Source organism: Eleutherodactylus coqui, chromosome 6 (genome assembly GCF_035609145.1).
Source record: "Eleutherodactylus coqui strain aEleCoq1 chromosome 6, aEleCoq1.hap1, whole genome shotgun sequence".
Lineage (NCBI taxonomy): Eukaryota > Metazoa > Chordata > Amphibia > Anura > Eleutherodactylidae > Eleutherodactylus > Eleutherodactylus coqui.
In genome coordinates this window covers 6075419-6100966 of record NC_089842.1, presented here as the reverse complement: position 1 = coordinate 6100966, position 25548 = coordinate 6075419, and the positions used below count along the sequence as shown (strand labels likewise).

General features: G+C 43.5%; 1 protein-coding gene across 2 annotated transcripts in view; it reads right to left on the bottom strand.

Moving 5' to 3' along the window:
* Nucleotides 1-24873, bottom strand: part of USP2 (ubiquitin specific peptidase 2) — an 80093-nt gene extending 55220 nt beyond the window's left edge. Inside the window, exon 1 of one of the 2 annotated variants that reach the window (XM_066606093.1) lies at nt 24763-24873. The gene's annotated coding sequence lies outside the window, so the exon portion shown is untranslated. Of the gene's footprint in view, nt 1-10380; nt 10583-24762 lie in introns of those variants that run through there. The other variant, XM_066606092.1, reaches the window with a different exon arrangement.
* Between the last annotated feature and the right edge of the window lie 675 nt (nt 24874-25548).

Here is a 25548-nt window from a genome sequence, read left to right as displayed (position 1 = left end):
GTCTCCTCTCTGTGGGCTCGCACATATGCCGTGTCGCTCCATTGACTTAAGTAGGGCTGAGGAGAATAGCCGTACAAGCACTCAGCTGCTCCAGCAATCCTGAACGGAGCAACGCCGCACCAGCATGACTGCCGCTCCATTCAATCTCTTCTTTACTGGGCGGTGCCGAGAGCCTGCAATGCGGAGGAGAGGGGGATACGGGACCCCTGTTCCCGGTGTAATAGGCCAAATTAACCCCCTGTCCAGGATATACCCGGGGTTAAAAGGGCCTAGGCTAGATTATACCCCGGGTATATTATGGCCTAAACCAAACTATCCCCGGGGGTGTAATATAGCCTAGGCCAGAAATCTCTGTGTAGTGGCCAGAAGTCTATGTGCAGTGGCCAGAAGTCTATGTGTAGTGGCCAGAAGTCTATGTGCAGTGGCCAGAAGTCTATGTGTAGTGGCCAGAAGTCTATGTGTAGTGGCCAGAAGTCTATGTGTAGTGGCCAGAAGTCTCTGTGTAGTGGCCAGAAGTCTATGTGCAGTGGCCAGAAGTCTATGTGCAGTGGCCAGAAGTCTATGTGCAGTGGCCAGAAGTCTATGTGTAGTGGCCAGAAGTCTCTGTGTAGTGGCCAGAAGTCTCTGTGTAGTGGCTAGAAGTCTATGTGCAATGGCCAGACGTCTATGTGCAGTGGCCAGACGTCTATGTGCAGTGGCCAGAAGTCTCTGTGTAGTGGCCAGAAGTCTCTGTGTAGTGGCCAGAAGTCTCTGTATAGTGGCCAGAAGTCTATGTGCAGTGCCCAGAAGTCTCTGTGTAGTGGCCAGAAGTCTATGTGCAGTGCCCAGAAGTCTCTGTGTAGTGGCCAGAAGTCTATGTGCAGTGCCCAGAAGTCTATGTGCAGTGCCCAGAAGTTTACAGTTTTAAGTCATTTCACTTTCTCACTTAAAGGGGTTGTCTCACGCCGAAACGGTTTTTTTTTTTCAATAGGCCCCCCGTTCGGCGCGAGACAAACCCAAGGGATGGGTTAAAAAAAAAAAGTTTATTACTTACCCCAATCCCCGCGCTGCAGCGACTTCTTTCTTCCTTTACCAAGATGGCCGCCGGGATCTTCACCCACGATGCACCGCGGGTCTTCTCCCATGGTGCACCGTGGGCTCTGTGCGGTCCATTGCCGATTCCAGCCTCCTGATTGGCTGGAATCGGCACACGTGACGGGGCGGAGCTACGAGGACCAGCTCTCCGGCATGAGCGGCCCCATTCACCAGGGAGAAGACCGGACTGCGCAAGCGCGTCTAAAAACGCCAGAAGACAGCGAATTTAGACGGATCCATGGCGACGGGGACGCTAGCAACGGAGCAGGTAAGTGAATAACTTCTGTATGGCTCATATTTAATGCACGATGTACATTACAAAGTGCATTAATATGGCCATACAGAAGGGTATAACCTCACTTGATTTCACGAGACAACCCCTTTAACTTTTCTGACAAAGCGGAACCCCCAATAAAATGGTAAAACATTAAGTACTTCTTGTGTATATCACTCCACTACTGTTATCATGGGGGTATAATCCGGCCGGAGGGCGTATGAATTGGCCTAGGCCATAATATACCCGGGTATAATGTAGCCTAGGCCCTTTAAACCCCGGGTATATTCCGGACTGGGGGTATACTCTGGTCTGTTACATCGGGATCATGGGGGTCTCAGCGATGAGTGCCTCCCTCCCAGAATCTCCCCTAGAAACAAATGAAGAGGTGGTCATGTTTATGCTGCACCCTCCATTCACATAGGGGCATTCGGAGTTCACAGTTCCTGGGTTTGCTGAGAGACCCCAACAATTTGGCATTCAATCCTTACCCTGTAGATGGAGAAAAAATATCTTTGATGCGAAAACCCCTTTTAGGTTTGTATTCATACGCTGTTAAGGATTGCATGGCGTGCTTGGGAAAAAAAACTGTTTTTCGATGCAGTTACTATAAGGGCTGCATTTTTTTTAAAGCGAATGTCAATAGGACTTTCTAATGTTAAAAACGCTCAAAAATCGCAAAGCACTTTTAACATTAGAAAGTCCTATTGACTTTAACGTTAAAAAAAAGTCAGCAAAATCTCGTGCAAAAAAACGCGCGAGAAAAACGCCAGTGTACAAAAACGCTTAAAACTGCAACCGCATCAAAACCAGCAGCCAATCAAAGGTACAATCATTAAGGGGAATCAGCTGACGTTCACCTGAACTGGACAGACCGTTTAGAATGATACGTTAGCAGTGTTGACTTTGCTCTTTGGCAACATTGTCTCAGTTTGCGTTCTTTGCAGGAACACGTCTTAGTAGTCTTTAGCACAAGTAGCGGACCGCTGTAAATTAACCAGGTTCTCCAATATGCGCAGTCACCTAGTTACGCTGCAGGCCAGTTTAGTTACTGTCTCTTAATATTCGCCGACCTTTTTGGTTATTCAGTCTCTTAGCTACATTCTGACCTCTTGTGGCTCTGTGGACACTCAACACGTTCAGTGTTTTAGCACTCACAGTTCTCATTTCAGCAACATGGCGGAATATGACTGGTGCTATCACAGCTTCTATGGTTGACTGTCCCTGCATTTACTTCTCCGGACAGGAAGCTCCAGAAAATTAATGCACAGCTGACATGACTCGGCTGCTCCCAAATTCTTCGAACATAGAACCAGGGTTCTCTAGAGGCACCTGACCATATCAGACTTTCACTGCTCGCTCCCAATCGTGACTATACAACAATTATTTGCCTGCCATATTATACATTTTACACCTCAATCGGCAACACTCTGTGGGGTACAACATGTTCTCTCATTCTTCCACCAATGCACAAGTCCCATCCAACTCAGTGACCGGGTGCTTCACGCCTTCCATTTGATCACAGGGTCTGAATTCAAGGCTACACACACACATCTACACGGGCCATGACAGAGACTGTTGCAAGTGCTCAATTACACAACGAAGCATAAACAGTATAAACTATACTTTAACGGGCTTTCTGGGAAAAGTCATCCATATCTGATGGGTGTGGGTCCACCGCTCAGAATCCCTGCCGATCACCTGTTTGAAGTGACCGTGGTGCTCAGGTGAGCTCTGTAGTCACTTTGCTGCATACCAGGCACAGTGCCGTCTATTTCATAGCAATTATGCATTGCATTGTAATGGAACTAAGCTGCTATCAGGCCATATGATAGATGAACATGGCATCACACAGTCTTGAGAAGAAACTTAGGTGCTCACCTGAGTGCTGTGACCTCTTCAATCAGCTGATTGTCGGGTGTCCCAAGTGATAGATCCCACCAATCAACTATTGATGATCTGTCCTAAGAACATGTCATCAATATTTTAGTCATGGAAAGCCCCAAGCGACAGACCCCACCAATTGGATATTGATGACCTATCCTGAGGATGTTAGTCCTGGATTATCCCTTTAGTAACACTGGATCTATAACACCTTCCTAGGATTTTAGAGGTGAACAACTGGCTACGTTGATGGTGCAGTCAGCAAAAATTTGGATTGCTAGACCATGGAGTGAATTACTTATATGATGGACTCCTTGCTAGAGATGGTTTGCATCTGACAAAGACGGGTAAGCATGTATTTGGTGGGCGCCTTACTTCACTCATTAGGAGAGCTTTAAACTAGAACAATATGGGAGGAAAGTGAAAGGTAAAAATATACAGCTAATTAATACATTTGAGAACCTCGCTATTAGAAGTGGAAAGAAAGAACAAGACAAGAAATTCAGAAGGAAAGTAGAGGAGCAAGAGACCCCGATCACAAACTAACATGTTTCTACACAAATGCCCAGAGCATGGGAAACAAACAAGGAGAATTGGAGCTCTGAACACAGGAAGAGAAATATGACGTCATAGGCATCACAGGAACTTGGTGAGATGATACACATGATTGGATACAAGGCTTGAAGGATGCAATGCATTTATAAGAAACAGACCTAATACAAGGGGAGGAGGTGTTGTGTTGTATGTTAGGAGAACATTCATCTCCACAGAGATTCAAGCTTCAGAGCATGGGAGTTCTGTAGAAACTGTTTGGGTAAGAATACAAGGAGAGAACAACAGAAAGGACACCATTGTAGGCATTTACTATAGGCCGCCTGGACAAGCAGAAGATATGGAGGAACTCTGTCTACATCAGATGGCCAAGCTCTCTAAGAAGCCCAACATAGTGATCATTGGAAATTTTAACTGTACAGACATTTGTTGGGAATCTCTCTCAGGTAAAAGTAATGGATCCAACAAATTCTTATCCGCTCTTGCTGACAACTTTATCTTCCAGAAGGTAGAAGAGTAAACAAGGGGATCTGCTATCTGGGACCTAATTCTTACCAACATGAAGGGAATGGTTGAGGAAGTAAGGGTGGCTGGGACCTTAGGAGGCAGTGATCATGATATCCTTGGATGTTGGATAACAAGGGGAGGAAGACCTGAGAAGACTTGGATCTCAAGGTTGGATTTCAGAAAGGCAGATTTTAATGAACTCAGAAAAAAGGTGGGAAGAATCCAATGGCCGGATGTTCTTAAGGACAGAAATGTCCAAGAAGGGAAATATTGTGAAATGAGATTCTCAGAGCACAATCGTTACCAATCCCTAAAAGAAGGAAGAATGGGAAGTATTTAAAGAGACCGGATGGATGAACACAGAACTTGTACACATGTTAAAGAGGAGGAAAAAGATGTTTATCAAATGGAAAAAGGGGGAAAATATCTAAAAAAGAATATAATGGGGTCTGCAGAAACTGTAGGGCAAGTGTCAGAAAAGGTAAAGTTAATAATAGAATGATGATTGCAACAAAGGCCAAAGTCAATAAAAAAAGGATTTGGGGGTATGTCAAAAGCAAAAGAAAAGTCAAAGATGCTAATGGATGCTTACAAGATGAAAATGGTTAATTGGTTAAAAATAAGGTGACCAGACATCCCGATTTAGGCGGGACAAGCCCATTTTGGGACCCTGTCTCCCACTTTTCCCTGGTACCCTGGCAGGGCAGGCAATAGTCCCACTTTTGGGGCGTCTGGTCACCATTAAAGTGATTACTAGCCGTTTGCCGCAGCTACCTGGCTGGTAATTGCTCTGTGTATGGCACCACGGCAGATGCACAAACTGACAGCAGTGTGTGCATCTGGGATCTTCCTCTTCCCCTGACCTCTCCTCCTTAGTTTCACAAGAGGAGAAGGGAGGAGGCACTGCTGCAGGCACACACACATCCACTCGCAGCAGCTCTGAGAAGTCAAGGAGCAGCAGCGATCAGAAGATGAGAAGAAGGTAAGTATATGGGTTTCAGGGGGCTCTATTACTACTGGGGCTACTGTGGGGAGTCACTATTACTTCTGAGGCTACTGTGGGGGTCACTATTATTACTGAAGCCACTTCTACAATTCGCTCTCCATGCTGGATATCAGTTTCTGGCCCAAATAATGACTGATGACCACACATTCTTCCGAATCCGTGCTGGAGTTTATTGCAATCTCTGTTTTTGTTTGTCCAGCCGCTTTTTGAGGATTGACCACAGGTTTTCAATGGGATTGAGATCTGGGGAGTTTCCTGGCCACAAACCCAAAATGTCACTTTTTTTGTTCACCGAGCCACTTAGTTATCACTTCTGGCTTGTGACATGGTGCTCTATCATTGCTGGAAACAGCCTTGTTCATCACCAAATTACTCCTGACTGGATGGAAGAAGTTGCTCCTGGAGGACTTGCAAGAAGTTGCTTTTGCATGGTTGGGAGAAGTGGCTCCTGGGCGGTTGGAAGAAGTTTCTCCTGGATGGTTGAAAGAAGTTTCTCCTGGATGGTTGAAAGAAGTTTCTCCTGGATGGTTGTAAGAAGTTTCTCCTGGATGGTTGGAAGAAGTTTCTCCTGGATGGTTAGAAGAAGTTGCTTCTAGATGGTTGGGAGAAGTTGCTCCTGGGTGGTTGGGAAAAGTGGCTCCCGGATAGTTGGGAGAAGTTGCTCATGGAAGAGGTTTAGATCCCATTCTTTATTCATGGCCATGTTCTTGGGCTATGAGTGAGCTGCTGCCTGGGATGAGAAGCAACTCCACACATGAAGGGTCTCAAAATGCTTTACTGTTGGCATGACACAGGACTCGTGGTAGCGCTCACCTTCTCTTCTCTGAACAATCATTCTTCCAGATGTCCCAAACAGTCTGCAGGGGCTTCATCAGAGAAAATACCTTTCCCCCGTCCTCTGCAGTGCAATCTCCGTACTTCCTGCAGAATGCCAGTCTGTTCTGGGTGTTTTTCTGGGAGAGAAGTTGCTTCTTTGCTCCCCTTTCTTGACACCAGGCCGGCCGCCAGAAGCCTTCACCTCCCTGTGTGTGTAGATGCACTGACACCTGTCTGCTGCTGCTCCTGAGGCTTCATGAACAAAACATTGACATTTTAGGCAAGAATGTGCTGCCATCAGAAGCTGATATCCAACATGCCAGAGCGAATTGTAGAAGTCTTAAAAAATAAAGGTCAGCACTGTAAATATGGCGTCTTTGCCTAAGCATGATGTATTTGTCAATAGTTGTAAAAAAAATGTATGAAATGCATATAATTGTATTTCAGTAACCATAGAAACATTCGACTAAAACATCTAAAAACACTGAAGCAGCAAACTTTGTGAAAAACAAAATTTGTGTCCGTCTCAAAACGTTTGGCCACGACTGCAAGTAACTCTGGGTAATTTATGCAAATAAGGAAGATGGAAAACTACCTCTGCAGCACCACCTATTGGATGGCAGCATTCCTGCAAATCAAAGTGACTTTATAACGAGTCTTAACAATGATTGGAAATAGGAAACCAAGCCACAAGACCATGCACAGACAGCTGTTTCGGGGTGATTGCCCCACATCAGTGTGCAGCAGGCTTCTGGCTTAGTCTGTGAGAGGCCTATGGTGTGGGTCAGAAGCGGTGTAGTGTCTCCTTAAGGAGAACACCCAAAAAGTGTGTGGAGACACTTGGGGGGGTACGTGGGTCAGGGGATGGTGTAGTCTCTCCCTCTAACACACCTAGAACAGTTTCCCGGGTAAACAGTCAGCATTTCTAGCATTAGGCCTGCTAATTAGCAGCATTACTGGCTTTTACACTAATAAACACTGGAATTCTAGCATTTTCCTATGAGGCGTTAACATTCCTGGCAGTCTTGCTAAATTAACCCTAATAACCATGACATTTTCCCCAAGATGAGGTGTTAACGCTTTCATCCCCTTTACAAGCCTGCACAGACGTCCTGCACCATTACTGGGACATGTGAATGTGCCCTTACCCCTATCTTCACACCATCCACATCGAGACTCTTGTTACATACAGCTCTGTCCAGACTCACATCGTCACGGGAGAGACAAACCTCTCCGAAGATCGACACCCGCACCTCCGAAAGCATTTATATAACTACTAGAGCCGCAGAGATGTGAAACCGAAATATTTTTAGATGCAAATCTCTCTTAGGCTTTTTTTATGCAACTAACAAGTAACAGAAGAGAACAGCGAAGTATCGTGAGGCCTTCTGTGAGTCTGAACTAAATACATGATCCTACTGTGCCTCCTATTTTATTTGTAGGCCCTCAAGCTGGAGAATATTTTTAGTTTTGTTTACCAGTACAATATGAGAAATACCTTAAAGGGGCAGTAACCTTTCAGACAACTTCTGCTTGTGTTACTCTCATCATTTCTGTAACATACGTACTGTAAACATGTTGTTGCTTTATCACTGTAAATCACATTGAAGTGGGTGCCACTAGGGGTCTCCCAGCTTCTCTGCAATCTACTCTGCCTCGTTAGGTACAGAGCTCTGTAGTAACAAGGACATTTCCATAACAACAGGGGGAGGATCTATTTTTCCAGGCATCTCTCATGCACTTAGTCAGAGGCTGCAGGCTGACAGATCTGCAGACACTGTGATAAGGATCTCCATAATCTTTGCCTCTTCTGCTGTTGCAGTCTGGGTGTATGTACGCACATTATAGTGGGATTACTAACCATTTGGCCTGAATGTCTCTAAATGCCTGAAACATTCTAGGAAATTAGAGGGACGGACATTCAAATACTGCCTTCCTGCTGATTGGACCAGAAAAAGTGTAATGCATCATGGGAAGTAGGGCAAGGAAATCCGTACAGTGAACTAGTGCACAGTGCTAGGCTTGCTGCACACCTCCTATCTGATAATAGATAGCAAACAATAGAGAAACAGAAAAAGGGGGAAGACAATCTGAAAATCAGAATTTAAGAGCATGAAACTGGGTACAAACAGCAGCAAATGAGGGTAAGGAGGACCTGGGGTATTTTAGAAGGCTTGTTGAAAACTCCGGTATGCTTTAAGGAGTGGCTTTTCAGGACTAAAATATTGATAACCTGTTCTCAGGGCGGATCATCAGTGGTTGATCAGTGGGGGTCTAGCATTTGGGATACCTGCCAATCAGCTGGTTGAAGAGGCTGTGACGTTCAGGTGAGCACTGGGGCTTCTTCTCAGACCGGTGATATCACATTCATCGGTCACATGGCTTGCAAGCAGTTCAGTCACATTCAGTTGAACGGGACTGAGCTGCAGTACCAGACACAGCCAGTATGTCATTATACACAGCCACTATATCATTATTCCATGGGAGTCTTGATCTGGAGTACCACTTTCAGAGCCACATGCAGGTTGTCGGCCTTTTTTGAACAACTCACAACTTCCTATCCAAAATGTATTGGATATACGTTGAAATTTACTCTTAGGGCGCCTACCCACTGGCGTTGCCGATTTTCGCGCGTGAAAAACGCGGCGTTTTTGCGCGTTTTTCGCGGCGTTTTTTGCAGCCCTCCATTGACAATCATGGGTGCATTAAGAGAAAAATAAGGACACATATGCAACTGACAGTTCCTATGTGAAAAAACCCCACGAAACGGAAAAAAAACCCAGATGGACAAGAACACATTCTATACTAATTGCTCTTGAGAAAAAACGCAACACATCGCAGGAAAAAAAATCGCCAGTGGGTAGGCGCCCTTATTGTAATTATAACATGCAGCACATATTAGGTGATCCGATCAGCGAACAGGGATTTACCGGCATTTTGATAACATCGGTGGCAGATCTTCAATAGAAGTCATTCACATCGTTAAAATTATTTAATTGATGGACTTTCAATTTTCTAACAGCTGTGTATAAAAGGTCTGCACATCCCTGGTGAAGCCCATTTCCTTGTCATGTTAAAAAAATCTGACAAAGATGTATTACCACCTCCAGCGGCAGAGAATGGGATGGGACAGCGGGAGGTTTCGGGGCACCAGATACAGGTGAGTATACCTTTAAAACAAATATCACCTGCCCAGCCAGTAACATTTTTTTTTCTTTCCTACAACCCCTTTAAAACCTCATTTACATACAAGCCACACCTCCGATATACACAGCCGTCCTGCCATACTCTGTTTCTTTGCCATTACATTTTGCCAAGTCCTATTTAGAATATTGACAGCATCAGGAACACTTTGTATAAAACTTGATACATTTGCAGCAACTATAAACAAGCCCCATAGTATCAGGTGATTAGTGAAGGCTGGACACTGCTGAGGACTTGATCTGCCTGTGCAGACCCCACCACCTCTTTACAAAACATCCGGACTTTCCTAAATTCACCTTTTCCAAATAACAAAATGTGTATCTTTCTTCATCCACTTGTACAACGCTGGTATCATTACAAGTCATTCCAATCTGCAACTATGTTGCAAAGTGGATATAGTGGCTATAGATTACAGCTCCTGGCGTACTTTCAAGCAGCCCTCCCTGCCTGTCCTGGATGCTTGTGTAACCCCACATTCAGAACAAATAAGCTCACAAAGCTACAAATAGCATAAAGTACAGAAACTCATAAATATACTGAGAGTGGGCGCGCCATATTTATGAGCCACGGAAACTAAGGCCGTGTCAGATGATCCTCCATGGCAGTATAAACGATCGTAATCTAGCGAAGACCAGAAAGAACATCGAGGGGGATATTTGCTGCACATAACTTTATATGTGAGAAAGTTTTCCAGTTATTATAAGACTAATCGCTGATGTTCTGCGGTTACCAATACAGAGGGGAGAGGCTTCATCCCCGGTACAAAGACCCTCACCCCTTCCTTTATGCACTTGTAGGCCTTGTTTTCAGTACTATAGCTGAACTCTTTGTCCCACACATGGACATCTCTCGCTTTCCCCTCTTCGCTCCCCGGTTCCCAGGCTCTGATCTTATGTCTGATGAACTTTTCATCTTTGTTCTTAAGTCTTTTCAGACGTCTGATCTTAAGCCCAAGTGCTGCATCCTATTGTAGTTCTGCTCTGTAAAAGCCTGGCTAGAGCCCCAACCGATAACTTCAGCTTCCCACCCTAGCTGTGCTATTAGTGCTCATACAGTTCTTTACCTCAGCACGGATGTCTTCTGCCTCATCAGTATAGATCTTCAAGTTTCTCTCCAGATCTTAATTCTCCCAGCATCCATCAGATTTCAGATGAAGTGTTTTTGGATGGATTCTCGTAGTATCTTTTCGTCTAAAACCTCCTGTATGTTGTGCGTATTTAGTCTCGCTGCCTGTTTTCCTCCTCGCTCCTGTAAGAGGAGCCGCTGTGTCTCACATGGCTGCTGAGTCCCCGTTACCTTGGGAATGACCCTGATTACAAACACTTTTCATGCTGCTCATTGAAAGAGCTGAAAGCTTGCACTGACTTACCAAAGTCTACCTAGTGTTTACCAAGTCAAACAAGTACAGACCTGTCCTACAAATAAACGGGATCCGGTACACAGAGCGGATCTGCGGCGCTGGAGATGCCCTAGAATCTGCTCTGGAAATTGATGGTAGAACATGTTTTTCCACCAGAGCGCAGAATTCCTGAATCTTCCCATCGCTTCATTTACAGAACCTTCCAACCTGCGGGAGCAATTTGGGAATTTACAAATGTGTCCCCCCTTAACTTTCCTCTTGGCTCAATGTATCCCAAGATGAGTGCTGCGAGATACATAGACGTCCCTGTTAACCACTTTAACTTTAAATTTAGTTTTTCCCAGTGACGTGGCCGTATGAGGGCTTGCTTTGTGCCGGACGAGTTGCATTTTTTAATGTTACCATTTAATGTTCTGTACACCGGGCACAAAAAACATTTATACATTTTTAAAGGCGGGGAAATGAAAAAAAAAATTGCAGTGGTGCTATTTCTAGTAGGTTTAGTTCTTCCAGCGTTCACAGTGCAGTAAAAGGGACATGAACCTTGTTCTATGGGTCCGTCTGACTACCCGGATACCAAATGTATCTATTTGTTTTTAAATACTTTTCTATTTTTAAAAAGTAAATTAGATTTTTTTCCTAAACAAACATTGCTTTCCATCACCGTATTCTGAGACTCAGAAGTTGTTTTATTGTTTATTGGGCTGTGTGACGGCTCACTTTTTGTGGCGTGGGCTGTAGTTTCTAATACTACCATCTTGGGAAACCTATGTCTTTTTGATCACTTTTAATCAAATTGTTTGGGAACTGGGATGCCCCCCCCCCCCCCAAAAAAAATAAATAAAAATCACAGTTGTGGCATTCAGTCGGTTTTTACAGCCCTCACTGTGCAGGATAAATATTGTGATATTTTATAGTTTGAGCTTCTATGTACGCAGTAATACCAAATATGTGGGCTTTTTAATTGTTTAGTTTTTTTACTGGAAAAAATGGAAAAAGTTTTTTTTTTCACTTTTAATTTTGTTTTTCTCATTTAACTGTTTAAAAAGCTTTATTACATTCGTTTTTTATACTTCTATTTAGTCCCCACAGGGGACTTGAACTTGCGATCATTTAAATGTGTCTACTATATACTGCAATACTAAGGTTTTGCGGTATACAGTAATTTTTGATGTTGCCTACCAAGTCGGATGTGGCAAACGGTTTTGTTTGGTCTGAATTAGTTCAAATTGAATTCGAACTTCACCAATACCCCTAAAACTGATGTATAACACAGAAGAAGAAGGAATAAGATATTTTAATGGGTTCAGCCGAGATGAACTGCTTGAGGTTCAAGTTTGTGCCAAACCGAGCCAAAATGAACTTTTAGAAAGTTCAACACAAAGTGGGGTTCTACCGTTTTGTTTCGCTTAGCACGACTCCTGAGAAATGAGTACTTAAAGGGGTTGTCCAGGAGTGCAACAAAATAGCCACCATATGTGGAAACCTGCCACATGGTAGGAAAATGCATCTGTAGACTGGAGGGGCAAGGGGTCAGGCCCATGGCCAGGGCCAGACACCGTACTGTTGGGTCTTGATAGGCATGACAGGAACAAACAGTGTGGTATTAGGCTTTCTTCTGCACCCTCTTCAAGTCTACAGATGCATTCTCCCATTCTAGGATGCCGTCCCACAGGCTGCATGGGTGGTGGTCATTTTGTTGCAGCCCTGGACAATCCACTCATATATATATATTTATATAGAACACCAAAGGTAGACATGAGCAAACAAACATCTAGACCAGATCCCATACCGGATACATGCACATTTAAGGGAAAACCTGCAGGGTGCTCGACGGGGTTCCCCGGAGCTCCAGATATTGCAGATATCCTGATGTGTTCATTTGAAGAGAAGTTCATTGTGAATTTTTCTTTTAAAGAGTCCATTAATGATGGGTTACATATGTAGATGGGTTCAGAGCAGAAGCTGACCGTTTGTATCCTATTTAAATAACAGTCATGATAAATTGTGTTGCTGGTGAAGCATCAGGGTGTTGTATATCTTCGGGATGTGGAAGTTGGTACAGACGGCTCTGGTCATGTGACCGCGTTGTTTTCTGAACCCATTGATACAAATAATTTGTTGCACTATGGCAGCCACCACCCTTCTGTCTTTATGGATCCCTGAGGGATAATCTATAAGGGAAGGATGTCTTTGTAGTAATGAAATGGATCATTTTGCACATATGGAAAGATTAGCGCAGAAATTTATGTCTAGAAGGTATTCAGAAGTAGAAGTTAGAAAGGTGGAACATGAGATCGGGAAGTGTTCTAGAGCTGAAATGAAAAGGCAAGTGAAGAAAAGGGGAAATCTGCCGGACCAGTATTCATTTCCACGTAAGGCCAACATTCAGGACTGATTCATGGAAATATTGGGATGTACGGAAAATAGACAAGAAACTGACTTTTTGTTTAACCCCTTGGGGACACGGCCCCTTTTTTAAATCTTCATTTTCTGTTTTCCCTCCCCGCTTTCCAAAAAATCATAACTTTTTTATTTATCCATCAGCGTAGCTGTATGAGGACTTGTTTTGTTCACAGTGCAGCTTTTATTTTACCTCCGCTGTGTAAGAAATGATTTCCTTTTGATAATCGTATTTCCTATCTATTGTTTGGTTTTCTTTTAATATGCTGCGCATTTAGATCCAGCACATCGTTCTAGCAGAACTCAAGCTGCAAAAATTACAAGAACCCAAGAATCTGATGGCCACGCTGAGGCAGGAAGGCATCAACAAGCTGGAGGACAAGCTGCTCTTAGAGCAGTAGAGGCCCCGAGGACGAAGGCGCGGTAAAAAGCTAGTATTTAATAATTCCTGAAAGAAGGAAGAATGGGAAGCATTTAAAGAGACCAGGATGGATGAACACAGAACTTGTAGACGTGGTAAAAACAAAGAAAAATATGTTTATCAAATGGAAAGAGGGGGAATATCTAAAGAAGAATATAATGAGGTCTGCAGAAACAGTAGGGAAAGTGACAGAAAAGCTAAAGCTGATAATGAATTGAGATTTGTATGAGAGGCCAAAAGCAATAGAAAATGATTCGGGGGGTCAAAGGCGAAAGAAAAGTCCAAGATGCTGTAAGATATTTAATTGATGAAAATGGGGAATTGGTGAGATGCTGAGAAGACCGAAATTTTAAATTCCTATTTTGTATCTGTTTTCTATGCAGGCTATCTGTAAGCAGAGAGATGGCGAGGGAACACTTAGCTAACTTACATGAATCCAAGTCTCAAGGTCCAGATGAATTACATCCTAGGATACTAAAGGAAGCAGCAGAGGTAATTGCTGAGCCACTCACCATAATCTTTGAAAATTCCTGGAGAACAGAAGTCCCAGAAGATTGGAAAAGAGCAAATGTTGTCCCTATCTTCAAAAAAGGGAAGAAGGTGGATTCAGGAAACTACAGGCCTGTGAGCCTGACTTCTATATCGGGAAAGATCTTGGAACAAATTATTAAACAGCATGTATGCAAGTACTTGGATGAAAATGGAGTAATTAACCAGAGCCAGCATGGGTTTGTAATAGAGATGAGCAAGCATGCTCGGTAAGGGCAGTTATTCGAGAGAGCAATGCTATTTTTGAGTAACTGCATACTCGTCGGAGAAAATTCGGGGGAGCTGTGGGGGTGAGTGGGCGGTTGAGGGGGGGGAGAGAGACAGCACTTTCACCAGCAGCCCGGCTTGGTATTGCGGGTACAGAGGCCATTCAATTCAATACTATCTATGCCAGCAGTACCAAACCGATCAACTACTGATGACCCATCCTGAGGATTCAGTTTTGGAAAACACTGCATATGCTTGCACCACATGAGACGTGAGTGTCTGCAGCTCCATTAATTTCGTTGGGGCAATGGAAATAGCCGATTATAGCGCTGCTATCTGTCTGCGACATTGAAATGAATGGAGCCTCAGCCGCAACTACATTACAGGAATAGGAGAAGGGAAGGATCCTGCAATGTGAAATAAAGGGACACAAGCCCCTCGTTCTTGGGATTGGTTGGGTCCCAGCTTTCAGACCTCCATCGATCAATCAGTTTTCACCCATCCAGTGGATGAGTGAAAAGATGTAATTTCAGCCACTAACTGGACATCCCCTTTAAGCGCATGACCAGAATGACGTACAGAAACACATCAGCAACACACAGTGCAAGATAATAGCAATGAGACAGCAATGAGACATGACAGCAAAACTATCCTATACTGTCATCTGATATATAAAACAACAACTTGTAGTGAGAAGTTATACCCAGCTGTTGATATGAGGCCTGTACGCAACGAGAACGGAAACACATCCTGAGAACCCGAGCCGGCTGGGCAAACGTCCAATGGTGCAACATGCCAACAACATCACCATAAAGATGAATGAGCAGCCCGTACCTCATACTCCTGTGTAACGACTCTACCTGAGCCCTTCTGCCGGTCACTTCACATGATGTATGTCGGGCTGTATGGTATCCACATGATGTAATATGCCCCATGTATTCATATACCGAGGAGGCTCTGCTCAGCTTATTATATCTTTGTTCATTTAGCTTGTTGGTCTTCCTACTTTGTCCTGCCTATGTATTTGCTGGGAGGGGGGGAAATTGACATTGGGGCCCTGTTGCAATTTCGACCCTATGTAACATATTCGGGGTATTTTCTGATGTGAATACCACAAACATAGGCAAAGATAAAATGCTTCAGGATAGGTCATCAATAGTTAATTGGCAGGAGTCTGTCGCTCGGGACCCCTGCCAATCAGCTGATATCAGGTCTGCTGTCATTGCAGGCACAGCAGAAACAGGCAGCTCTGTCCATAGTACAGCGGGCCCGGTTTGGTACTGCAGGCATAGCTGCCATTGAATTCAATGCAATACCAACCCCAGCTGCTGCATAATAGACACAGCTACCTGCTTCCAGCTCTGTCTGCAATGGCAGTGGGCCTGAAGTCAGTTGATTTTCGGGGATCCTGAGCAGTGGACCCCCATCGATGTGTTGATGACTTATCCTGAGGATAGATCATCAATAGTAAAGTTCCAGAAAACCCCTTTGACCCCGTAATAGTATAGGAGGGGCTGAGTTCTTTCTGAAAGGGCATTCCAGTTTTGAACAAACAAAGCTCATTTTAATTCAAACACATATAGCTCAGGTTCTATCAGCGCTATCGTCACCAGAAGCATCTCAGTAACACTTAAGGAACCGGAGCTATAGCCGTTTGAAGTGGGGTCGGGAATACAGAACTTTTAGCTGCCACTTTGCAATGTGCAGAGCAGAGAGGGGATTGGAGAGGGATCTGCTGCAGCCGAGTAACTTTATGATTTACTGTCTCTTCTCTTGTCCCAGGAAAAGGCTGACAGGAAGTTTTGTTCATGTTATCACCCACATAAATTAGAGAGCTTATTTGCTATCTGTTTGCCATACATATATGGGTTTCCCAGAAAATGAGTGAAAAAATGAGGACTTGCTAATCTAATCACTTCTCTACAGCATTTAAGCCTGCAGATACCATTGCTGACCATGGAATCAATGTTTTTACAGAAAACTTTTTAAAGTTTTACCGCTTATACAAGGCTTTACATATTGAAAAAAAAAACCCACCCTACATGTGATTGATAGTGCCACGTTCTTATATTTATCCAGAATGGTAAATTCCATAACATTAAATAACAATAAAATCGCCATTTTGTAGCCCTCACAATGGTATCAATAAAAAGTACAAATGGTCCCACATAAAGCAAGCCGTCGCACTGCCTGTTCTGGTCCTGCGGTGCCACACAAAACGTGTTCTTGTAGAATACAAGTGTTGATATTGTGTAAAAGTAAAGCTAAGTTTGGTGTTGTCATAGTCACAATGACACATAGAATAGGGCTAACATAGTATTTGTGCCTCACTGTGAACGCTGTAAAAATAAATCTAAAAAAACAATGGCGAAATAACTTTTTTCAGTGAAAAATTGAAGTTACTTAAAACATCAAATATGCTCAAATCTGGTTCCTATAAAAACTAGAACTCGTGCCGCACAATACAAGATGTCAGACAGCTACACTGGTGAAGGAATAAAAAGCCATGACTGCTGGGACACAAAAGGGGGCAACGATTAACTGGTTCTTTACACTAAAATTAGTTAGGGGTTAAATGACTAAGGGGTTAAAAATGTACTTTATGTTACTGTTCTGCACCAAATTACATAGAATCAGGAGTCAGCCAGCACCCATACTGCTCGGGAACCAGTACTATGTTCTCATGCAGGGGGGCCTGCTACTTGTTCCTGAGCAAAAGGAGAAAAGGGGGCAGCAAGAAATGATTCTACCCACAAAGAACAAAGGAGAGGAGAAAGAGGTACAGCAAGAAATGACTCTACCCACAAAGAACAGAGGAGAGGAGAAAGAGGTACAGCAAGAAATGACTCTACCCACAAAGAACAGAGGAGAAAGAGGTACAGCAAGAAATGACTCTACCCACAAAGAACAGAGAAGAAAGAGGTACAGCAAGAAATGACTCTACCCACAAAGAGCAGAGCAGAGGAGAAAGTGGTACAACAAGAAATGACTCTACCCACAAAGAACAAAGGAGAGGAGAAAGAGGTACAGCGAGAAATGACTCTACCCACAAAGAACAGAGGAGAGGAGAAAGAGGTACAGCAAGAAATGACTCTACCCACAAAGAACAGAGGAGAAAGAGGTACAGCAAGAAATGACTCTACCCACAAAGAACAGAGAAGAAAGAGGTACAGCAAGAAATGACTCTACCCACAAAGAGCAGAGCAGAGGAGAAAGTGGTACAACAAGAAATGACTCTACCCACAAAGAACAAAGGAGAGGAGAAAGAGGTACAGCGAGAAATGACTCTACCCACAAAGAACAGAGGAGAGGAGAAAGAGGTACAGCAAGAAATGACTCTACCCACAAAGAACAGAGAAGAAAGAGGTACAGCAAGAAATGACTCTACCCACAAAGAGCAGAGCAGAGGAGAAAGTGGTACAGCAAGAAATGACTCTACCCACAAAGAGCAGAGCAGAGGAGAAAGAGGTACAGCAAGAAATGACTCTACCCACAAAGAGCAGAGCAGAGGAGAAAGTGGTACAACAAGAAATGACTCTACCCACAAAGAGCAGAGCAGAGGAGCAAGAGGTACAGCAAGAAATGACTCTACCCACAAAGAGCAGAGCAGAGGAGAAAGAGGTACAGCAAGAAATGACTCTACCCACAAAGAGCAGAGGAGAAAGAGGTACAGCAAGAAATGACACTACCAACAAAGAACAGAGGAGAAAGAGGTACAGCAAGAAATGACTCTACCCACAAAGAACTGTGTAAGAAGTGTACAGAGTCCTGTTGAATAGAGAAAAGGAAGTGCTGTTGTGAAGAAGAAGAGGAGAGTGGTGGTTGTGGGGGATTCCCTATTGATAGGAACAGAGGCTGCTGTCCGTAGACCTGACATAACCTCACGAGAGGTGTGCTGTCTTCCAGGTGCACAAATCAAAGATGTGTCTGATAGGCTGTCAAGACTCTTCAGTCCTACAGAACACCACCCATTCCTACTAATACATGTAGGGACAAATGACACTGCAAAAAAGGACCTCGCAACTATCTGCAGAGACTTTGAAGACCTCGGAAAGAAGGTGAAGGAACTAGGAGCACAGGTGGTCTTATCATCCATCATCCCAGTGGATGGCCATGGAATAAGAAGATGGAACAGGGTTCTAGAGGTGAACAACTGGCTACGCTGATGGTGCAGTCAGCAAAGATTTGGATTCCTAGACCATGGAGGGAATTACATATATTATGGACTGCTTGCTAGAGATTGGCTGCACCTTACAAAAACAGGTAAGCATATATTTGGTGGACGCCTTGCTTCACTCATTAGGAGAGCTTTAAACTAGAACTATATGGGAAGGGAAGTGAAAGGTAAACATATACAGCTAATTAATACATTTGAGACCCTTGCTATTAGAAGTGGAAAGAAAAAACAAGACAAGAAATTCTGAAGGAAAGTAGAGGAGCAAGAGACCCCGATCACAAACTAACATGTTTCTACACAAATGCACAGAGCGTGGGAAACAAACAAGGAGAATTGGAGCTCCTAACACAGAAAGAGAAATATGAAGTCATAGGCATCACGGAAACTTGGTGGGATGATACACATGATTGGAACACAAGGCTTGAAGGATACAATGTATTTATAAGAAACAGACCTAATAAAAGGGGAGGAGGTGTTGTGTTGTATGTTAGGAGAACATTCATCTCCACAGAGATTCAAGCTTTAGAGCTGGGAGTTCTGTAGAAACTGTTTGGGTAAGAATACAAGGAGAGAACAACAGAAAGGACACCATTGTAGGCATTTACTATAGGCCGCCTGGACAAGCAGAAGATATGGAGGAATTCTTTCTACATCAGATGGCCAAGCTCTCAAAGAAGCCCAACATAGTGATCATGGGAGATTTTACCCATCAGACATTTGTTGGGAATCTCTCAGGTAAAAGTAATGGATCCAACAAATTCTTATCCGCTCTTGCTGACAACTTTATCTTCCAGAAGGTAGAAGAGAAAACAAGGGGATCTGCTATCTTGGACTTAATTCTTACCAACAGGAAGGGAATGGTTGGGGAAGTAAGGGTGGCTGGGACCTTAGGAGGCAGTGATCATAATATCCTTGGATGTGGGGTAACAAGGGGAGAAAGACCTAAGAAGACTCAGACCTCAAGGTTGGATTTCAGAAAGACAGATTTTAATGAACTCAGAAAGAGGAGAGGAAGAATCCAATGGCGGGATGTTGGGAAATATTGTGAAATGAGATTCTCAAAGCACAATCATTAACCCTTTCCAATCCACTGTCTGACCTCTGAAGATATTATGATTTAAGGCTGTACAGCTCCGATGTTAGAAGACATCCATCGGGGTTCTCTTACTGTATATTGCCAGCCTCGCTGCTGTCGGAGCCTATCTAACGTGTCACCTCATGCAGTACTGGCTTTAGCCAGCACATAGCGCCATTGTATAAACGGCAGAAAAAGAGTAAACCCCCTAGGAAATTCAGGATACAAATTGGATTGGAAATGGTTACCAATCCCTAAAAGAAGGCAGAATGGGAAGCATTTAAAGAAACCAGAATGAATGAACACAGAACTTGTACACATGTTAAAGAGGAAGAAAAATATGTTTATCAAATAGAAAGAGGGGGGAATATCTAAAGAAAAATATAATGGGTTCTGCAGAAACTGTAGGGCAAGTGTCAGAAAAGCTAAAGCTGATAATGAATTGGGGCTTGTATGAGAGGCCAAAAGCAATAAAAAAAAGATGCTATTTGGTTCTTACAGGATGAAAATGGGGAATTGGTTAAGAATGATGTTGAGAAGGACGAACTTTAAAATTTCTATTTTGTATCTGTTTTCTCTCAGAAAGTAGATGGAACATCAGCTGATCTCCCTGTGCTATTGTGGGTATAAAAGAATGCAGGCTATCTATAAGCAAAGGGATGGTGGGGGAACACTTAACTAACTTAAATGAATTCAAGTCTTAAGGTCCAGATGAATTACATCCTAGGATACTAAAGGAAGCAGCAGAGCTAAATGCTGAACCACTCGCCATAATCTTTGAAAGTTTGTGGAGAACAGGAGAAGTCATAGAAGATTGGAAAACGGCAAATATCCCTATCTTCAAAAAAAAAGGGAAGAAGGTGGATCCAGGAAACTACAGGCCTGTGAGCCTGACTTCTATACAGGGAAAGATCTTTGAACAAATTATTAAACAGCATGTATGCAAGTACTTGGATAAAAATGGAGTAATTAACCAGAGCCAGCATGGGTTTGTAACAAACAAGTCATGCCCAATGAATCTAATTTCCTTCTATGACAGAATCACCAACTGGGTTGATCAGGGAAATGCAGTGGATATAGTATATCTTGATTTTAGTAAAGAATTTTACAAAGTATCTCATAGGTACCTATAGAAAAATTGACCAAACATAGCATTGACAAGGCAACTGTTAGGTGGATTCACAACTAGCTGAGTGATCGTACTCAAAGAGTGGTCATAAATGGCTGCACATCCAAGTGGAAGAATGTATCAAGTGGAGACCACAAGGCTCTGTCCTAGGCCCTGTGTTGGTCAACATTGTTATAAATGATCTGGAGGAGGGAATTAATGGGAAACTGATCTAATTTGCGAACAACACAAAGCTAGGAGGGATAGATAACACTAGGAAAGAGAGAGGATTCAAAAAGATCTAGAAAAGCTTGAACAGTGGGCAGCGACTAACAGAATGGTATTCAACAAGGAGAAATGCAAAGTCTTACATCTGGGCAAGAAAAATGAAAAAAGCACATACAGAATGGGAGGAATTGGGCAAAGCAGCAGCACATGTGAAAAAGACTTGGGTATACTAATAGATCACAGACTGAACATGAGTCAACAATGTGATGCAGCAGCCAAAAAGGCAAACACAATTCTGGGATGTATTAAGAGAAGCATGGAGTCTAGATCACATGAGGTCATTATCCCCCTCTACTCTTCCTTAGTCAGACCTCATCTTGAATACTGGGTCCAGTTCTGGACACCCCACTTTAAAAAAGACACAGACAAACTGGAGCAAATTCAGAGAAGAGTTACTTAATAGCGGTCTACAAATATCTGAAGGGCTGTAACAGTGCAGAGGGATCAGCCCTATTCTCATCTGCACAAGGAAAGACTAGAAGCAATGGGATGAAACTGAAAGGGAGGAGACACAGATTAGATATTAGACAGTGAGGGGAATCAATGAATGGAACAGGTTACCACGGGAGGTGGGGAGTTCTTCAATGGAAGTCTTCAGAGGCTGGCATACGCCAGTCTGGGATGATTTAGTAAATCCTGCACTGAGCAGGGGGTTGGGCCCGATGACCCCGTAGGTCCCTCCAACTCTACTATTCTATGATTCTTAATGGTACCATTGAAAAGTACAACTTGTCCCACAAAAACATGTCCTCATGTAACTATGTCACTGGAAAAATAACACTAGTGGTTTTTGGGAAAATGGGTAGGAAAAATGAAAACAAAAAATAAAATAAAAAACATGCCTGCAGCGGGGTCGGGGTTAAATATGCTTATATGCGGATTTTTCATGATTGTTATTTGAGTCATTTCTTGACCCCATGGTGTTTGTTCATTGAGCATGGTTTGGATGACTTTTGGGTGGTTTTGTAGAGCTCCTCCATGTAAGTGTTAGACTTTTTACAGTGAAAACTTGCATCTGGGTGTTCATCTCAGAGACTTCACTGCATGGCCTACTTATTGCCTGACCACTAAGAGATCACCCGGAACCTATGGCACCGGCTCTATCACTAATGCAGTAACAGTGTTGCTTCTCCCCATATGACAGGGTATTGGTCCTCCTTAGGGAGAGCACCTAGAAGGTGTGAGGAGACTTATAAGACCATGTATGCACCTCTGGGAAATTCATGCAAATTGCATGGTGGAACAATGCCTCTACAGCGCCACCTATTGGAAGGGCAGCATTTCTACAAGTCAATGTTGGACCTTTTAACAGTGATTGGGAATATGAGCCAAAGCCAGCATCTTCTCCAGAAGGAAGAGACCACCATGTACAGACAGACTGTTACGGGTTTTGGCAGTAGGTTGCTGACTTGGCTGGTGAGAGGCCTGCGATGCGGGTTGGGAAGGGCATCGTTTGTGCATAATTCTCTTTTCCTTCTGGATTAGACTCCGGCTTTGGCTCATGTTCCCAGTCATTGTTACAAGGCTTGTTAGAAGGTCTGACATTGGTTTGCAGGAGTGCTGCCTTACGATAGGTGGCGCTGTAGAGGCATTGTTCCATCTTGCCATTTGCGCAGCATTGAGGATTCTATGGTGTGTTCAGCCGAGGCAAATATAGATATTACAATATCCTATCAAACCTCAGGATTGAAGGAGACACCGGAGCCTCCCGCAGGCTCAGCTTCCTAGAAATGGGCTGACGTGGAGTGTGAATGGGGACAGAAAGTGACCGCTGACAGATCTGAGAGAGTCCGGCTGGGATCACATGAAAACGCCTCGCATCCAAGGGGCTTTCACATGGTGGGGGGCGCGATATGGGGGCGGGATTCATGGAATCCAGTGAAGGCAGCCTAAGGGCTCATTTACGCAGGTGTATGCAGTTTCAGTGCATGAAAGTCGCACCATTTTCACGAAACTCTGCGCATTTACTGCTTATTTTGTTCTTGCAGTTTTTTGCGCATGTTCACTGCGCTTGATTTGATAGAAAAGAAAATTAAAATGCGAGAAGGTTCCTTCGTTGTCTCCGGCCTTCATGTGTAAATGCGCAGTGCGTATGCAGGTATCGTGTATTCTCTGCGTTTTTACGCCATACCATAGACTTCAATGGGCTAGTCAGTGTATAATACGGACCAGAGCGGGACACGCTGCGATTCTTTTTGCACGTCTGAATGCCTCAGATCCGGGGGGCTTCAGCTGTCTGTGGTGGGGATGGAAAAACACAGACCTCAAATCCGCCCGGTGAACGAGCCTCAGGCCTCCTTCACATGACCGAATGCAGTTTTTATGTTCGCCTGTGCGCACCGTATAATCACTTCAACGAAGATTTGATGCGATCGAGTCCCGTGGGGTTGTTGTTTGCGTATTAAAAGCCACTCACACCGGGCGCTGCTGTGTGTAAGTAAAAAAACACGCAGCACCGATGGCTATGAAATGCTCGGAATGACCAACAATGCCCAATTAGGGCCGTCTGTCTCCCAGCGTTGTCCGCAGAGTAACTCCCTTCCCCTCCCTTTTTTCCAGCTGCCATGGACGTCTATTGGAGCTTGCTGCATATCAGGGCATAAATAGTGCAAGACCGATCTTTTCACGCAATGTATAAAAAATACGAATGAAAACGGTCACACGGGTCCTATTTTTTCTCACGTGATTATTTTACATGCCGAAAAAATCGTTTGTCTGAATGAAACAATTTAAGTCCACGGCAGGGAGTCGGGAAGGAATTTTTCCCCCAAAAGGGCTAATTGGTTTCTGGCCTTGGGGTTTTTTGCCTTCCTCTGGATCAACAAAGTAGGATAGAAGGCTGGACTAGATGGACAATGTCTTTATTCAGCCTTACATACTATGTTACTATGGCATCGCCTGGGCGCAGTTTATGGGCGATTTTCTTACGCGCCGAAATACCTGTGTAAATACGGTCGCTAACTAAGCCCTTAAGTGTAATTACAGGGGCAATATTAACACACAATTTTCATTCGAATGTGAAGCGTTTTTTTATTTTAACTGTTAGAACAAAATGCAATTTTTTTTCATGTGCACAAAAATCTAAAAAATATAAAATTTAAAAAATAAAAATGATTAAACATTAAAAATAGAAAAATAGTAAAACAAAAAAAAAACTTTTTGCGCACTTTCCTTTTTTTGTTTAAAAGTCATTAAAAAACCTGCACATTTTGTATCCTCGTACCCATAATGACCCGAAGAATGAACTGAACAGCAATAAAAGTGATCAAAAAATGATATCGCTTAAACTTACAACTCGTCAAACAAAAACAAGTCATCGTAGATCTGCGGCGATGGAACGGTAAATAAAGTTACAAGACTTTCAACACAGTGAGGCAAAAAAGAATATATATATATTTTTTAAAGAGTTATTGTACAAAAGAGGGAAAACCTAAAAAGTATCTAATTTCCGTATTGTCGTATGATTGTATCAACCTGCAGCCAACATGTATCATGTGACGTATGCTGTATGATTAACACTGGAAAAAATAATGGCAAAATTGATGTTTTTTTTAATAATAAAAAGCTAATAATACATTATATGTACCCAAAAAATGGTCCCAATAAAAACTACAGCCCGTCACATAAAATACATCCCTCATGCCGCCGTGTGGACAGAACATTAATAAAGTTAAGGCTTTTGAAAAGTAGAGACAAAAATCCTCCAAAAATCGTCACGTCCTTAGGACCAAAATAGGGTCATAAAGATGGAGACTTTAACGGAGGTGCGATGAGAGGCGGGCCCTTATATATATATAGCCGGCCGCACAATGAAGCCGGTGAGCAGAGGGGGGTAAGCGCTGTAAGTAGTATCTCACCTGCCTTGTGGGAGCAGCTGCTGGTGGTTAGACCTCCCGTAACGCCATTCACCTCCTCTCTAGCAGCAATGCGAAGGATCTCCGCAGATACGTAACCCCAGTGCTGTCCAGCCAGGGTCTGACTTGGTAACTCAGATCTGCTCTTCCCCCTGGAATCTTTGACTCAGGTTACAGTGAGGATATATATAGCCGCTGACTCTCCGCACACTATCTCAGATTCCAGCCTTTCACGGTAATTAACCACTCATCTTCCAGCGGTCCTCACATATTTACCCTCCCATAATTACAGCACACACCTGTGACTTTAAGAGAGTTGGCATCAGTGTGGGTTATTTAGACTTTACCTACTTTATCCTATGTACACTATGTTGGCAGAAGTATTGGACGCTCATAGAAAAGTAAATGTCATTTTATTCCCATTTTTCAGTCGGGTGTTGGACCACCTTTGGCCCCAATGACTGCAGTAACCCTCCACCAAATTCCCATAGATTTGCCTCCATTCCTCAGGAGATTCAGATAGTGATGCGGGGAATGATGGGTGTGTTGGGCGTGCACAGATACAGTGTTCTAGTTCGTCCCAAAGATGCTCGATGGGACTGAGATCTGGACTTTGGGTCGGCCAATGAAGTTCACAGACGTTCTGCCCCCCAAACCAAGCCTCAACACTGCATGCTATATGTGTGCTCAGTCATGTTGGCAGAGACACAGAGCTGTACCAGGTAATACCAAATAGTCTAGAACATCTCAGACGGCAAACGTTTACACTGACTCCTGGTATGCATTTGG